The sequence below is a fragment of the Euphorbia lathyris genome, chromosome 3 (genome assembly GCF_963576675.1).
Source record: "Euphorbia lathyris chromosome 3, ddEupLath1.1, whole genome shotgun sequence".
NCBI classification, from domain to species: Eukaryota; Viridiplantae; Streptophyta; class Magnoliopsida; order Malpighiales; family Euphorbiaceae; genus Euphorbia; species Euphorbia lathyris.
In genome coordinates, this window is record NC_088912.1 from 52,801,617 (window position 1) to 52,808,419 (window position 6,803).

The 6,803-nt window shown below is 33.3% G+C and overlaps 1 pseudogene; it reads left to right on the forward strand.

Moving 5' to 3' along the window:
- Window positions 1–3,421: 3,421 nt before the first annotated feature.
- On the forward strand, window positions 3,422–6,506 carry LOC136222678 (E3 ubiquitin-protein ligase SINA-like 10; annotated as a pseudogene).
- Window positions 6,507–6,803: the final 297 nt, after the last annotated feature.

Sequence of the window (6,803 nt, forward strand, 5' to 3'; positions counted from 1 at the left end):
AAATAGAAGTTTGAAAATAAATTAGAGAAAACATAGGAGATATACCTACCTTTTGACATAGTTGTTGAAACGAATGTCGCTTTGGTTTCCGTGTCTTACAACCTCTTTTTGGTTTAACCGATCCTAAACCTTTACTATTTTTCGTTCGAGTATGTTCCTTAACTTGATCAGAAAAAAAAATTGGATCTTGCAGAGGAGACTTTTTTTCCAACACTTTCGTCAAGACATTTTTTATGGCAGCTACCTCAATATCCAAATTGTGAAGGATAGAAGAGGAATATGATGTGGACAATGCTATTTGCTCCAATTTCAATAGCATATGACTTTTGAAATCTCTAACTTTGTTTTTCAAATCCTCAAATTCACTTTTTAAGTTTTGAACATCATTGGCATTTTGTACATTTTGAATAATGGTGTTCACCTTTGCAATGTTACTCTCCAATTGAACTTTGATATCTTTCTTTGCAATTTGAATCTCATTTTTAAGATCTTGAATCTCAATGAGAACATCCTATATAATTCACATCAATATTAAATCTAATTTATAATTTATATTTAATTACAAAGTTATAATTATCATTAATGATAACTTTATAAGATGAAAAATAGTATAAAGAGTTAACTCACGTTGCATTTGCAGGATTCCGTATCATTTCCATACACAAGCTTCACCTACAAAATGTTGCAGACAAAATATATGTGACCTATTAGTTTAATATTTAAAAATTACAAATAAACAAAAACTGAAATCTTATTCCATACCTTTTCGCTATTAACACCTCCCAAACTCAAAATCTTGTTGCTAACTTTACTAACAACATCAGCATTCCAATATTGTATTGTTGGAATTTCGTGCTTGGAAATAGATAAACTAGAATATCCAACAGATGTATGTTCTAAATAAAAAATCTGCAAAAAAGATATGTTATTTTTTTAAGATAAAAGACAATAAAGTAACATTTAATGAAAATTGAAATTCATACATGCAATACAAGAATACAACCACTGATCATTCTCCGTTTACCATCACCAAAATTATTTTCACTGAATTTCAATATCCCATCTTGAAGAAACCCAAATGTGTACTCTGCCCAATTCATGGTTCTAATTTTGGACAAGTCATTTAAAAGTCCAAAATATTTTTTTATGAATGTTTATACTTGAAGATGGGGCAATAATTGTACAAAGAGCATACAAAAGAAACTTAGCTTGGAATTCCTCACCACTAGGTAAGTCTTGGAGCTCATTGTACAATTTTTTAACACTAACCATTTTTGTAGATATATTTAGATTTTCTAAGATATCACCATTACAGTCACCTAAAAACTGTTTTACATCTTGGCCTTTCGAAGGTAAACCTAAAGTTTTTTCAATATCATTAGCAGTAAATTTTAATCTCTTCCCATGAACATAGAGTTCACATTTTTCCACATCAAATCTATATACAAGATCTGCAATCAATTGATTTTTCAAGTTTTGACTCGAAATTTTAAGAAGGCCATCTAGTCCAAGTTGTTTCACTGCATCAATCTTGTCTCTATCAAATGTCAATATAAGATTAACAAACTGCCGGATATTGCATCGACTTTCTATGGATACCTGAAAATTTTATCAAATATATGATGTATATGAATTATTTTGTTCATCATTTAAAAAAAAAAATCAAAGCCATATTTTTTAGATTACAATCATGTTATTCAATAAAATATATATTTAAAAAATTATGCATACCTTAGAATATTCAGTGCCTTTGTTTTTTCTTTCTTTTTTCTGCTGGTGAATATTTCGAAATTCATGAGACTGCTTTTCAAATTGGTTTTCCATTACAACATTAACGTCACTTGCACATTGACTTTTCATTCTCCTATTTATAAAAATCAAACACACAATTTTATCATACACATCATCTGAACAAATAAATTAGTTATTTAAATAAATTATAAGAACCTGTGCGTAGACATAACAATATATCCCTTATAAAGAACCTACAAGGAATTCTGGAGATAAAAGTTCTGCTTGCATTGGTGTCTAGCTCTTAAGAAGCTTAAATAGACTGCTCAATATAGCCCTTACACCTTCTAATTACTTACTGGAACAGTTATAAATCAAAATTCAAAACAAGATGAGCTAGCTAAATCAAAATTGAGAAACAAAACAACTTTATCTAATTCTCTGACTTCCTTGAAAAGAAAAAACCACACCAGCTAGTTAACTCAGTCTTGAAAGCAAACTACTTTAGCTAATTCTGTAACTTTTTAAAAGAAACTACTCTAACTGACTGAGTTGGTGGCGGACTTGATCTAGATTTTGATGCTCATCACCAGCTATGAACTAGTAATCCTCCCTAGGCTTGAAGTTTGAACTCATGAAGAAAGCAAGAAGGAAAAATATGTACTGAAATGAAATCAACCCCTATAAATATCTGGACTGCTGTTTCAGCGTAGTAAAATTATAGAAAATACTTGATATTATGACTAACAACAGTAATGAATTTATTAAAATAAATAGGTTATAGAACTAAATAAAGACTATAACATGCTTAATTATTTCCCAGATGAGCCCCATAATAAGTTTATACCTGCCTCTGTTGTATTTTCTTATTATTTTTGTCGTGTTTTTTACATTAGATATATGCAGTAAGTAAATATGTAGCAAATTGCTGCTTCAGCAACTTGCGTTTACATTTACATTTACAAACTAATAATCATTAAGTTCGAATAAGAATTTTGTTTGTTTGTTTATTTATTTATTATTATCATAAGTGTGTGTGGCTATGTATATGTATTTCGCTATGGGTTTCCTTTTGGTTTTATTATTGGGAAGACTTGATGAATTGAATTTGATTGAGTTATTAATTTACGAAGTATGAGGGCGAGTCATGGCACAATGGTAAACGTTGTTGTCGTGTGTCCGAGAGATCATGGATTTGAGTCTTAGGAACGGCCTCATGCCAAAAACAAATTCACAACCCTCGCTTAGCGAGGAAGCGTATTGCATCGGGCTGGCCTTTTTTTTATTATTAATTAGCTCTTTAATAAGTCTTTCATAATGACCAATAAGTTCACTATTTATATAAGAATATTAATTTGGATTGAAGGAAACTCAACAAATTTATAGTCATCCGTTACAAACCTCCTCCAATAAATAAGGATTAATACATCAGGAGCCCTCTGAACTTATCTAATAAAATTGATCGGCCCGACCATGCAAAGTGTCTCGTTAGCCTTCTCAACTTGCTTAAATTGACATGATTAGTTCTCTAAATGAACATGGAAGAACAACATTAGTTTTAGACAAATGGAAATATTTATCACTTTAAGCAAGTTCAAATTTTGCATCTGAATACTGTATTTCTTGTGAACTATTGGACGAACTATACTAACATTCTCTTATTCCTCTGTTTGTTTTCTGTTGTGTGTCAATGGAAGAAGATGCTCCTGTAAGTTATTTAACATGCAATGTGTTGTATCCATTTGAAGTTTATGTTATTGAATTCTAGAAGATTTGCTCTACCTGTGGAACATTCTTTTCTTAGAAGCACATGCATTGTACATCACTTCCTGTCTAATTTTTTTTTTTAAATAGGAGTGGCGAAGAGGTCTTAAAGCACTAAGGGCTGAGATTGTAAGTAAATCAAAGAAACCGCTTCCAGATCTAGAGAAAGAGGTATATACCATTGTTGGCTTGTCAACTTTCTATTTTGATTTTATGGGCTTTCAATTTCGAAATGATGCAATAATTAAGAATTGCTGACATTTTCTTTTGTCTTCATTAGTTGAAGAGGCCTACAAACTTTGTGGGTTTCTATTCTTATGGATTCAGGTATTGCCTAACACGTAATTGGTTAGGCATGTGGTGACATTCTGTAATGTTATTCATTCATTATGTACGCTCTTTCAAAAAAATTAACTACTCATTCTTCTCCTCCATATTTTTTTTACTCAGAGGAGAAACAAAAGAACATAGACATAGAGAGCATCTGTCAGTTACTGGATCTTATTTTAGGATCTCATTCTCGTGCCCAGGTTGATTATTTCATTGATTATCTATAGGTGAGTTGCTGATTTTCCCAACTTCTTCCTAGTATATGTTATGGATTGATTATTTCATTGAGTATCTAAAAGGAGCAATACTATATGCATAGCCTTAACAGTTAGTTTCTTCTACAGACTATTAATTAAGGAGCTGGCGGAGATAATTCCGCACTAGAAACAATCAACTTATCAAAGTGTGCAAATTTTGAAATTTCATTTAGGAAAATCTATCCAATTCCCGTGATGCTTTCTATTGTTGTGTTGCCATGACTATAATAATTTGGTATCTTTCTATCTAAATTCTCAGTAGGCTTCTAAAGATATCTGGAACAGCTGAAATAAATATTCAGAACAATGACCGGGCTAGTGATTTGTTTTCTATTCTATTTTTTGCTCAATACACTATGATACTCTGATACAAAAGTTTTGGTTTCCAAAATGCCTCTTTGTTCAGTTCGGTTTATGAATCCAACCAGTCCATGCTCCGTTCTAGCTAACGTTTCTATCTTGGGGGTAAAATTAGAGTATTTTGTATTATGAGAGTAAAATTTTTGAACTTCCACAATAACCTTACATGTACCAATTTGTGAATGAATTATGATTTTGCTCTCTTTCAAACTCTCTTCCGCATCCCATAGATAATACTGAAAATCAATGGTGTAACTTAATGACTTTATTTAAGGGTTAAGGTGCAAAAATACCCCTACGTTTTGGGTCATGAGCAATTTTACCCTTAACGTCTACAATGATGCAATTTTACCCCTAACGTAGGAAGCCAAGAGCAATTTTACCCCTAACGTTGATAAAATGGGTCAATTTATCAACACTATTATAAAACACGTATATTTTTGTTCATTATTCTGCACCAATTGCATAATAATTCTTTCTAAAAAAAGGATTTCATGTTTTTTATAATTTAATAATAGAATTTGAGATTAATATTTATAAATTCGGTGGATTTTTTGAATTTTTTTTGTCTAATCCGTAGAAAAACACAGTATATTTTTTTATTTTTTTCACATCCCAACTAATGTTTGTAATTTGTTACTGATAAAATGACACACGTATGATGTGTAGATAACAAGATTCATGACCGAGAAGACAGTTTTATGAACTATTTCTCAAATTGACCCAATTTATTAATGTTAAGGGTAAAATTGCTCTTGGCTTCCAACTTTAGGGGTAAAATTGCACCATTTTAGACGTTAGGGGTAAAATTGCTCCTGGCCCAAAATGTTAGGAGTATTTTTGCACCTTTACCCTTAAATTAATGTTCAGATAGAGTCAAATTTATTATTTAACTCTTTTTGCTTTTTCTTGCACTTCAAATTTACTATTGAAGATGATACTCGTTTTTGAGGAAGTAATTCTGGTTTTCCTAGGATTAGGTGTTTGACAATACATAGTATTAAGGGTTGAATGATTAGAAGGGTGGAGTTTTGGGCGAAAAGAACGGTTTAAAATGAACAGGGCATGGAATTTGTCTACGTTTTTTCCACATGTCAAGTTCACCTATCATGATTATTGTTACAAGTTAGCTTCTCTAATTTAGCATGGTGATACTTGAGGTTTTAGTAGAAACTAGAGATTTACTTATGAAACTAGAGATGGATATTTCGATATTTGGTGGATGATACAGTGTGAGAATGGGCATATATCATGTACTTCCTACTGCAAAAGAATTGCTCATAAATTTCCTTCATGCCTTTTACCTATTGGTTATAATCGCTGCCGGGACATAGAAAAGGTTCTTGAATCAGTCAAAGTGCCATGCCAAAACCTGAGGTATGGGTATCGAGAAATGGTTAACTATAGCAAGATATTTGAGCATGAAAAGATGTGCAACCATGCACCATATTCATGCCCTGTATCAAGTTGCAAATTTGTTGGCTCATGCAAGCAGCTATATCAACATTTTAGCAGTAAGCACAAAGGTTCAGCAGTTCCTTTACGTTTTAATACTACAATGCCACTATTCTTTACCCTGAACGACAAAACCCTTCTTCTTGAAGAGGAGAAAGGTGTTATATTTATTGTGAACAACAAAGAAGAATCACCAATTGGAAATGTTGTTTCCCCCTTCACACAAGGAAGGATACTTTTATGAAGTTACAGTAAAATCAGAGGGGAGCAATTTGAGATTTCAATCGTTTACGAAGAATATACGCAAGTTTGATAACAATGAAATTCATCTAGAAGAATTCCTCATGGTTCCACGCAGTTTATTTGGTTCTTATGGACAAATCAGCTTGGACCTCCATATACATGATTATAGCATGCTGGGTGGATCCCTACAGCCTGCACACATTATACCACTGCAGTATCCGGAATACCAATATTATAAACCCACCCCCCCCCCCCCCACACATCCAAAAATCAGCATTGATGCGAATGCTTGACACTGATGTTAAATGTTATTTTTGTTTATGCTTTTGAACTTCTGATCTGTTGAAATTCTTGTACAGTAGTTGAACCTGGTGTTAGAAAAGGTGCCGAACGGCCTCGCCCGGGCGGACCGGGGGGTGGACACCTAATGGCGACGTAAGCGGTGATTGGCGCCGAAAGCAACCAATCGTGGAATCAAGCTGCTCGGCAGGACCGGAGCTCGGAGATATGGAAGAGTCGCCACCCAAGAATGGGAAAATGAACACCGATCCCTTGCGGGAGACCGGTGAGGGTTCGGGAAACTTAGGTACGAGCCGAGAAGGCTAGCTCCTTTCCAGAGAAAGGCTACTAGGCACCCCGACATCGCCCGGTTATGAACCACCG